The 10,845-nt window shown below is 41.8% G+C and overlaps 1 long non-coding RNA gene across 1 annotated transcript in view; it reads left to right on the forward strand.

Moving 5' to 3' along the window:
* LOC110151240 (uncharacterized) overlaps positions 1–10,579 on the forward strand; it is a 65,491-nt gene extending 54,912 nt beyond the window's left edge. The window contains exon 3 of the long non-coding RNA XR_011489299.1: positions 9,438–10,579. This is a non-coding gene — a long non-coding RNA (uncharacterized lncRNA). The remainder of the gene's footprint in view (positions 1–9,437) is intronic.
* The last annotated feature ends 266 nt before the right edge of the window (positions 10,580–10,845 follow it).

The raw sequence follows: 10,845 nt of genomic DNA on the forward strand, positions 1-10,845 counted from the left end.
CTGATGCTAGGTGCTTGGGTTCTAAACGGTGAGCAAACCCAGAGATGATTCCTGATCTCATGGCACCCTAGTTGATTTGGGAAATGCATCAGATCTGTATTTTGTATGATTTTTATGGTGACAGTGTAAACAGCATAGTGAAGTTGAACAGCAGTGGAATGCCAAGTGGAAAGAGAGGGTTATAATAATTTGAGTGCTGCTTTATGAGGAGTTGAAACAAGGGATGGAGCTATGTTGATCTGAATTATCCACAAAATGCATCTGATTCTGGCTTCATATTTTCCTGTTAGTCTATATGTTACCCATACCCATATAGTATTTATTGAAGGAGAAGAGGTAAAATATAGCAGAGTGTTTTCTTGTATACCAGAGGATTCAAATTTGTGGTTGTTTCCAAATGGTGTTTCTCAGAGAATAGAAATGGAAATAGAACCAACTCCCAATAATATAGAATAGATGAATCTTGAAAAATGAAACAGTGAATAATTGTCATGAAAATGACAGCCTGGGTTACACACAAAGGGAGCAAATTCTAATTTCAGATTGTGCAGTCAGGCAACAGAGCTAAGCAGAAATGAAAGGCTTTGTAAGAATCTCATGTCATAGACTAATTTTGCACTTAAAACATCCGCCCACTGTAAGAACAGATAAGAAGTGCTTAACCTGAGCAAATCTGTATCTTAAAACTTTTCTGTGAGCTTCTGATAAGATGAATGAAATTCAGCTATTGGGCTCTTGGAAATTAGCCTGCTTGTTTGTGATGCTCAGTATTTAAAAACTGTGCATTGAATTTAGCAAACATCTACTGAGAATCTAGCATGCTGTAGGGGTCATGCATAATTCAAAATTGAATAAGACTTGGTTTATGTTCCTGAATTTCTCAGAATCTACTATGGTGCAAAACATCAAGATCAAATACCACTGTGGTAGAAACTGTGGGCTTTGAAGTAAGAATTCACTGGGTTCAAAGCCCACCCTTTCACTTAACATTAGCGTCCGTAAGAGCATCACAGGCCTTGCCAGTCATTCTCAGTTTTTCTATCTCCTTAATGAGAATGATATTAATACTGGCTTTCCACACTGATTAACAAATGACCACAAATGTGGCTTAAAATGACACAAATTTTTAACTCATGATATCAGTGGATCAGGACTCTGGACATAGCTTACTCTGGGTCGTCTGCTTAGGCTCCCAAAAGGCTGAAATCCAGGTGCCAGCTGGGCTGTGCTGCCTTCCTGAGCCTAGGGTCCTCTTCCACGGAGTCAGTTATTGGCAGAATTAGTTCCTTGGTTGTAGGACTGAGGTCCAGCTTTAGGCACCACTGTCCGCTGAGGCCTGTGCTTGACTCCCGGAGGCCCCCACAGTGCCTGACCTTAGCCTGTCTCACCATGACAGCGTATCGTGATCATAAAGTTCATTTGGGCGTTTTACAAAGATGTAATGAAAAACTCAAATTTTTTTTGCCAACCAAATACTTTCAAAGCCAGCAGGAGAATCTCTCTGACCTCTAGACTCTTTTTTTAAAGGAATCATCTGATAATCTCCCTTTGGATTAAAGTTAACTAGATCAGAAATTTTAATGACGTCTGCGAAATCCCTTCACCTTTGGCTAGGAGTCATCTACCACATTTAGGGAAAGGGGTTTCTCATGGAGCCAGGAGTCACAGAGTGCATCTTAGAATTCTGCCTACCACATGTTCTTACTGTTATTCTCTTTATTTATTTATTTTTTGTTATTCTCTTAGAATTAAATGAGACAACCAGTGTATTACTTAGGATTTATACAGGCAGGCTATCCCTAAAATGTGAGTAACTTTAAAATGCATTATGTGATCATCTGCACATGCAGAAGAATCCTCACCAAGTTGGTTTAGATTTCAAGGTTGTTGATGCCACACATATACGCTAAGAGAGCATGGAAAGTTTTATTATTTATGTAATTGAGGTCCCTGGAAGAGGCAGGTGGTCTGAAATGGCTTGAGAGAGTGTGTGCGAGCACACGTGCATGCGCGCATACACACACACACACACACACACACACACACACAGAGGCCGGCCTCAGTTCTTGTGATGGTTAGAAAGCAGAGCCAGAAGGATGACTCCCATGCAGACGTGGCTGGCATGGTCTGAATCTCTAGCCAACATCAAAGGTTGAGAGCACCCAGGTTCTTTTATCAGCTCAATGTGGGCACAAGAGGAAGTGGAGGGATATGGCTTAAAAGCTCCAGGCTGTCAAGCATCCAAACATGGAGTGGGACTCACCATTTCAAGGCATGAAAGCAGCCTTGCAGTTGCCGGCTGAGACCCACTGTGGTGGGTCCCCGCAGTGAGATATGGTGCAGCTCTCCTCTGCCTTTTTGCTGTTCCAGCCTCATTATCACCCTTCCTCCTTCAGGATCAGGGTCACCATTTGAACCGTGATGCCTCCTGGGTCTTTAGCTTTTTATCCACATCACAGGCAGCTGGAAAGGGAAGGGAGTCAAACCGTAAAAAATGGCTTTCACCAGCTGTCTGCCCTTCATTTTAAAAACGTCCTGGAAATTCCTCCAAATAACCCTTCATTCTGAATTCATGATTATAAGGCCATGAATTATTAGTAAGGCTTAGGAGCCACAAGAGAGAATAGGGATACAGTCTCTCAACTAATCCCAGGGCCAACCCTAATAACATAGGAGTTTGATGAGGAGAGGAAGTCTTTTCTTAGATGTCAGTTACCTAGCCCAGTGACTAGCTTTTTTTCTAGAGATATCATGTATTTATTAAAAACACTCACATTGAGTTTTTTTTTTCAAATACACTTTTAACTTCTGAACAATTTTAGATTTACAAAAATGTTAGAGATGATAGAGAGAGCTTTTCTGTACTCATCCATAGCCTGCCCCCACCCCCCATCCTTCTCCTACCATCATCTCACAGGGTCTGGAGGACCTTTGCCAAAACTGACGAAGCTGGTGGTGGTGCATGACTTAATCATTCTCCAGGTTGCACTGGGAGTTCTCTAGCTTCCCCTCTCACTCCCCCCCTCACTGCATCATTCACTGGAGTTCTCTAGCTTCCCCTCTCACTCCCCCCCTCACTTCATCATTCACTGGAGTTCTCTAGCTTCCCCTCTCACTCCCCCCCCTCACTGCATCATTCACTGGAGTTCTCTAGCTTCCCCTCTCACTCCCCCCCTCACTGCATCATCACTGGAGTTCTCTAGCTTCCCCTCTCACTCCCCCCCCTCACTGCATCATCACTGGAGTTCTCTAGCTTCCCCTCTCACTCCCCCCCTCACTGCATCATCACTGGAGTTCTCTAGCTTCCCCTCTCACTCCCCCCCTCACTGCATCATCACTGGAGTTCTCTAGCTTCCCCTCTCACTCCCCCCCCTCACTGCATCATTCACTGGAGTTCTCTAGCTTCCCCTCTCACTCCCCCCCTCACTGCATCATCACTGGAGTTCTCTAGCTTCCCCTCTCACTCCCCCCCCTCACTGCATCATCACTGGAGTTCTCTAGCTTCCCCTCTCACTCCCCCCCACTCACTTCATCATTCACTGGAGTTCTCTAGCTTCCCCTCTCACTCCCCCCCCTCACTGCATCATTCACTGGAGTTCTCTAGCTTCCCCTCTCACTCCCCCCCTCACTGCATCATTCACTGGGAGTTCTCTAGCTTCCCCTCTCACTCCCCCTCACTGCATCATCACTGGAGTTCTCTAGCTTCCCCTCTCACTCCCCCCCTCACTGCATCATCACTGGAGTTCTCTAGCTTCCCCTCTCACCCCCCCCCCCTCACTGCATCATTCACTGGAGTTCTCTAGCTTCCCCTCTCACTCCCCCCCCTCACTGCATCATTCACTGGAGTTCTCTAGCTTCCCCTCTCACTCCCCCCCACTGCATCATCACTGGAGTTCTCTAGCTTCCCCTCTCACTCCCCCCCTCACTTCATCATTCACTGGAGTTCTCTAGCTTCCCCTCTCACTCCCCCCCACTCACTTCATCATTCACTGGAGTTCTCTAGCTTCCCCTCTCACTCCCCCCCCTCACTGCATCATTCACTGGAGTTCTCTAGCTTCCCCTCTCACTTTCTCCTCTCTCAGGACCCCTCACTGCATCATTCACTGCAGGTCTATCTTCTCAGGTTTGTGACACTTTCTCAAATTTTTCTTTTTTAAAAAATGACCTTGACGGTTTCAAGCAGTCCTAGTCAGTTATTTCATAGACTCTTTAAATTTTTCTGATGTTTCCCCATGATTAGAGTTTGGGGGATGAATACCACAGAAATGAAATGCTTTCCTTGTCGCTTCATTTGAGGGCACAGAAATCCATCTGATAAAACTGTGATGTTCATCTTGATCACTGATTTGGCAGAGTGGTATTTTTCAGGTTTTTAAAGTTACTTTGTTTTCCTTTATTCATACACAGTTACTTGGAAGTGGATTATCGGATCCAAGCCGTATTCAAGTCTGTGTGTGTATGTGCACGCGCGTGTCTGAGACTTTAGCTCCATTGTTATTTCCACATATTGTTTGTAATTTTTCAGTATAAACAGATTTATCTCTTCTCCCTCACTTTGGATTCAACCGTTTATCTGTCTGAGTGTAGACTTGTGCACTTTCATTCCATACTGGGCTGTGACCGACACTGCTCAAGTCATTCCAGGTTTGGCCATTGGGAGCTCTTTCAGCTGGTTCCTGTGACTTTGCAGTGTGTTCCTATACTTTTCATTTTTCAGGCACTCACCCAGTCTCTGTCACTCCAAATACTGCTCTTTCATCTTGTGTTTTCCCTGATCCAATCCTAGAATCAGTCATTTCCTCATGAATCCCTGATTCCTTTTACTGGAGAACAGTATTATTAACCCCCTCCCCCCGCCACAGGTGCACATTACACTGTATAACTGTCAGCTAAATACTAAATACTGACAATTTCTATAGAACTATGAAATTGATTATCAGTGGAGAGTTACAGTGTAATAGCAAGAAGTGTGCTTTGCAAATGGTGTCAGTTGTCTGAGGATCATCTTGTTTTATTCTCCCACAACTCCCCAGCTTATGCAGAAGAACGTGAAGACTCTGAAGGCCAAGGCCTTTGCATACATCATATAACTTGTGAGTCGCAGAGACAAAACTGGAAACGATGTTTCCTAGCTCACTCACTTCTTTGATCACAACATTTGGCCTTCCTGAGGGATATTTCTAAAGGACTTGATTCCAAACATTATCATTATTTTTTTTTGTTCACTGAATGAGTCAACAAAAATTATTTGTTTTCACCAGTACTCTTGCCTAGAGAATCCCATGAACAGAGGACCTGGCGGGCCACAGTCCCTAGTGTCACAGAAAGTTGGACGTGACTGAAGCAACTTAGCACAGCGCATGTGCACATTGGCCATATACGGCTCTTAACCCTGGGGGTCAGGTGACAGGGCAGAAAAGTTCTTGGCAGTCATTTAGTTTACAGCATTGTGGAGATGAAAGTCAATAAATAAGTGAGAAAGTAAGTAAATAAATAAATAACTTCGGAGAGTTGAATTGCTGTGTAGAAAATAAAGTGTGCTGGAGGGTGAATGATGAAAAAGAGGCTGTGTATGCATTAGGAGGTGACATATGGAGAAATCTGGTATAAATGGAATAAATGCATAAAGAGGGCAGTCTTCAAGGTCAGAATTGGCTTGGTATGTTCTGTGAAATTGAATGAAGACCACTGTGAATAAACTGAAGAAAATCAGGTGTTATATGACAAAATATAAAGTCAGAAGTTTAGGAAAAGGTCAGATAATAAAGGGCCTCATATGGCATGTTAAGGAGGTTATATTTTATTTATTTTTCTCAAAATAGTAGAAGTCATTGGAACAGTTTTGGCAGGGGAGTAATGTGACCTGAATTTAAAATGTTTTATTCTTATAGTTGTGTGGAGAATATATGTCACATATTCCACCAAAGTTAAGATGGTGTTGATTGTAATTTTGAGATGTTAAAATTGGAAAGGCTAAAAAGAAAAACAGAACCAGTGCAATTTTAAAATGCCATCAACTGATTGTAAGATGTATTCCAATTTCAGATGTGTTAAAATATGAAAAATATACGTCTTAGAATATAGCACATTGAGAACTAGGTGAAGAGAGTGCTAGCAGGGAGGCAGACTGGCATGGATTGCTGTCATGTAGGTGGGATGTGTCAGTGGAGTGGGCTGGTGTCATTGAGATGGAGGTAATTGACCAGATTTTGAGTGTAGCTGGAAGCTGAATGGGAAGAGGTTACTGACAATTGAGATAAAGAGTGAAGGAGAGAGAATGACTTCCAGATGTATGGTTTGAATAGGATGCGTGGTGGTACCTTTACTGAGATAGAGAAAGTTATTTTGAAAAGTCACGATCATAACTTCATTTCTGGCCACGTACCTAGTAGACTTCCAAGTGACCTTATTAAGCAATGATTGAATAAAGAAATCTGGATTCAGTAGAGATGGGGTGAAAGTCTACGATACTGATTGGGAGTCATCCAGATACAGTAAAGTCATGGGGTAGATGAGCGTGCAGATAAAGAGAAAAGACTATGGAGAACATCGGAAATAAGCCTTAGCCAAGGAGGAGAAACCAGCTCAGGAGTCTCCAAAAGGGGAGCTTGCATTGATAAATGGAAACTGGTCCACAGAGGCATCACAAAGCCAAGAGTGTGGAGAGCAAGGGCATGGCTAACTAGGCAGATGCATCAAGACACTTTGATAGAGAAGAGTAATGACTCCAGATTTTGCAAGATGGAGGCCATCTGTGATATTCTAGACTTTTCTGGGTGTTAGTGTTGATTTATAAACAGGCTTTCCTGGTGGTTCAGTGGTAAAGAATCCACCTGCCAAAGCAGGAGATGTGGCTTCAGTCTGTGGGTCAGGAAGATCCACTGGAGAAGGAAATGGTGACCTAATCTAGTATATTTGTTTGGGAAATCCCATGGACAGAGGAAGCTGGCAGGCTACAGACCATGGGATTGCAAACAGTTGGACATGACTTATTGACTAGACAACAACAATCTTGATTTATACCTTGGATGAGAATGTATCATCTTTCCGTAATTAGTAATGTTAACTATTAACTTTGACATGCTTTCCTTTATCTAGCTTTCCTCTAGAATATTTGCAGCTTCATTTAATAAATGCTGTCAGTGGGATGTTTAAAATTAATGAATTCTAGAATTATATGATCAAAATGACAAATTCACAGTATTGAAACTCAGACTTACTTTATATCAAAATTATTTATTATTTTATATAGTCAATATCTTTCTTTTTTGTCCTGCATAGGTTTGCTGGAATCTTCAAATGTCTAGAAGGATGATTTCCCTTTGAAAATTTAGCCACATTCTGAGGGTTTTAAGTTTGTCTAATTGTGATAAGTTTTTGATTGATTATTCTGTAAGGATTTTTATTTGTCTAACTGTGAGATATTCCTTATCATAAATCCAAATGCAGATATTGTCATCAGGAAATGACAGCTTTATCCAAGTTGCGTTGGGCTTCCCTGAGGTCTCAGACGGTAAAGAATCCACCTGCCAAAGAAGGAGACACGGGCTTGCTCGCTGGATCAGGAAGATCCCCTGGAGAAGGAAATGCAGCCCACTTCAGTATTCTTGCCTAGAGAATTCGATGGACAGGGGAGCCTTATGGGCCACAGTCCATGGGGTTGCAGAGAGTTGGACATGACTGAGCAACTGACACTTTCACTTCACTTTAAAAATCCAAGTTATGTTATGGGGAAATAATTGTTTTAGACATGGTGTTTACTTCCATAGACCATCCACCATATCTTGGGGGAGGCGGTATTTGAGGAAAGAAAAGCCTACTGTTCTGAGCTTATGAAAACTCTTTAATGTATATTTTTTGGTAAACTCTTTGTTTTAGAATAGTTTCAGATTTGCAGAAAATTGTGAAGATAGTACAGTATCTCTGTACTCTCATTTCCCCTTCTATTGACATCTTACATTAGCAGGTGATATTTATCATAATTAATGAACCAATATTATTGATATATTATTATTAGAGTATGCAGTTCATTCCTATTTTTTTTTTCCATTTATTTTTATTTGTTGGAGGCTAATTACTTTACAATATTGTAGTGGTTTTTGCCATACATTGACATGAATCAGCCATGGATTGTTTACCTAATGTCCTTTTTCAGTTCCAGAATATCCCACTCAGCATACATTTAATTGTCATGTCTCTTTAGGTTCCTCTTGACGATGGTAGTTTTTCAGATTTTCCATGTTTTTGATCATACTGACATTTTTAAGGAACTGTTCTGGTATTTGGTAGCATGCATACATGAACGCTCAGTCATGTCTGATTCTTTGAGACCCCATGGACTGACTGTAGCCTGCCAGGCTCCTCTGTCCATGGCATTTCCCAGGCAAGAACACTGGAGTGGGTAGCCATTCCCTTCTCCAGAGGATCTTCCTGACCCAGGGATCAAACCCAGGCCTCCCACATTGCAGGCTGATTCTTCACTGTCTGAGCCAGGGTGTCTGGTGCTCTTTACCGAGTCGTTTGACAGTCTGTCCTGTTTGAGTGGCATATACGGTTAAATGACTTGCAGCCGTTGCTGTTAACCTCAGTCACCTGGTTAAGGCTGCGCTGGCTGCTTTTCCACGGAATCACCACTCCTTCCATTCTCCTTGCTGTGCTTTTTGTAAGGAAGTCCGTATTCTCAGCCCATACTTGTTTCGTTGGCCATTACGCTCTATCCCACTAAGGACAGCTTCTCCATGCATTATTTGGAATTTTTCTGCACAACAGATTTATCTCTTCTCTCTTGGCTGTTCATTTGTTTGTTCATTCATTCCCTCAATCAATAATTTATATCGGGACAGACTCGTGATGTATGTTCTGTACTCTGGGTTCTGAAACTTTGCCAGTTTATTTTCTTGCTGAGACAGTCCCCTCTTTGCTGTTAGCAGCTCTTCCGGTTGGCTCCTGTGTCCCTCTGACAGCTTCCATCTGTGTGTGTGGGTGTGTTCAGCACTTTGTTCCTTTCTGGCATTTCCCTGATCTCGGGCTCATGTTGTGTATTCACTGACCATCTCTTAGAGTCGGTAACTTATCCAGAGATACCTGATTTCTTTTTTTAATAAACATGGTATTGGAAACCAAGATCTAGTTGCTAGAAGTGTTTTTTGCTACTGAGATGTCATTTCTTCTAGGTGATCTCAGAAGACAGAAAAAAGATCTGGGTTAATACGCATATCTATAAATATTTATTTGTATATATATACACACACACACACATTTCTATATATAATTTCTGTATATAGATTAGGATAAGCATCCCTACTGTTGTCTTAACTATAACTTATTTCTAAATTGTTCATTCTAGCCTCCTCCCATTGCTTATCTGTATATTCTACTCCAAAGTTGAGAAACATGACTCCCATCACCCACTGTTCATTTATGTAATTGCCCAACAGACCCTGATGCTGAGAAAGAGTGAAGGCAAAAGGAGAAGGGAGTGGCACACGGCGGACGGTCACAGAGCATCAGCAACTCAGTGGACGTGAACCTGAGCAAACCCCGGGAGACGGGGACAGAGGGGCCTGGCGCGCTGTAGTCCACGGGGCTGCAAAGAGGGGGGCACAACTTAGCGACTGAACAGCCACAAATTCTGGTTCATATACACAGCGGTTTCAGAATGTCTGATATTAAAACTCTTTTCATATGTGTCTATTTATTTCAACTTGTGCATCAAATGTCATTATAAAAGATTTTTGTCCTATGGTTAATCTGTAAGCCAATGAGCATAATACATTGGCTGTAAGTCAATAAGAAGTAAATATTTTTGTTTTGTTTTAATAACTGTGTTAACAAATGTAATTAGTGTATATAGTTTTAAAAACTGGTAACATATGCAAACAGTTAAAAGGAGCATAAGCTAAGATTATTGTTGGTGGGAGCAGCATGCAGAGGTCCCTGCCTCCCTCTGTCCCATCCTGCGGCCTGCGCTCCGGAGGAAAGCTCTGTTCAGCGTTTTAAGGGTTCCGTGTGTGTGTGTGTGTGTGCTCACCTCCGCACCTCTGAACAGTGGCTTATGCTGCTGCTGCTTGATGTAAACTTAAACCTGGAAGTTTATATCCAGTAAGCACTCCTTTTCTGCTGAGATAAGTAAGGCTATCTTAGCCTTAGCTAATTGTCTCTTAAATGGATTCACTATCAGTCTTTTTGTGATTAGCCCTATCTATACCCCTTGCTTTCAAAAATACTACATACCCGTTCATCACAGCCTCTTAACTTAAATTTGATATGTTACTGCCACTTGCTCACCAGCTTCTCACATTTCAGTTTGATTAACGTACTTCTTCTGTTCCTGTCTTCTTCCCTTTCTCCTTGTTGTCAAAAGTCGGTGCCTTTTAAATTAATGTCATTGCAATTCTAGTGGGCTTGTTGAAGAGAGCAGAGTTAAATGCCTTCATTTTATTCACATATGGTTATTTGGAAGTCAAAAGCCAACGTATACATTTCCTTCTGAGCACAGTATGTGATTTTGTAGAATGAGATTATTTTGCTGATTATAAAAGAAGTACATTTTAAATAATTAAAATCTTGCAAAAGAAAATAGTAAGTTTCTCTACTGTACTATCTTCCACCTCCTCCCCAACCAAGTGCCATGGCTTAGACTGCTCTTTTTCTGGATTGAGTTTTTCCATTGTTATAATGTTTTTATCCACATTTTTTTGATGGTACATAGAAATCTATTTCATCTTCTTAAATTGCTGCATATTATCCTGTGGTTTGATTTCCCATAACCTCTTAAAACTGCTTCCCTGGTGACTCAGATAGTGAAGAATCTGCCTGCAATGCAGGAGACCTGGGTTTGATCCC

Source organism: Odocoileus virginianus, chromosome 9, assembly GCF_023699985.2.
Source record: "Odocoileus virginianus isolate 20LAN1187 ecotype Illinois chromosome 9, Ovbor_1.2, whole genome shotgun sequence".
In the NCBI taxonomy this organism is placed as follows: domain Eukaryota; kingdom Metazoa; phylum Chordata; class Mammalia; order Artiodactyla; family Cervidae; genus Odocoileus; species Odocoileus virginianus.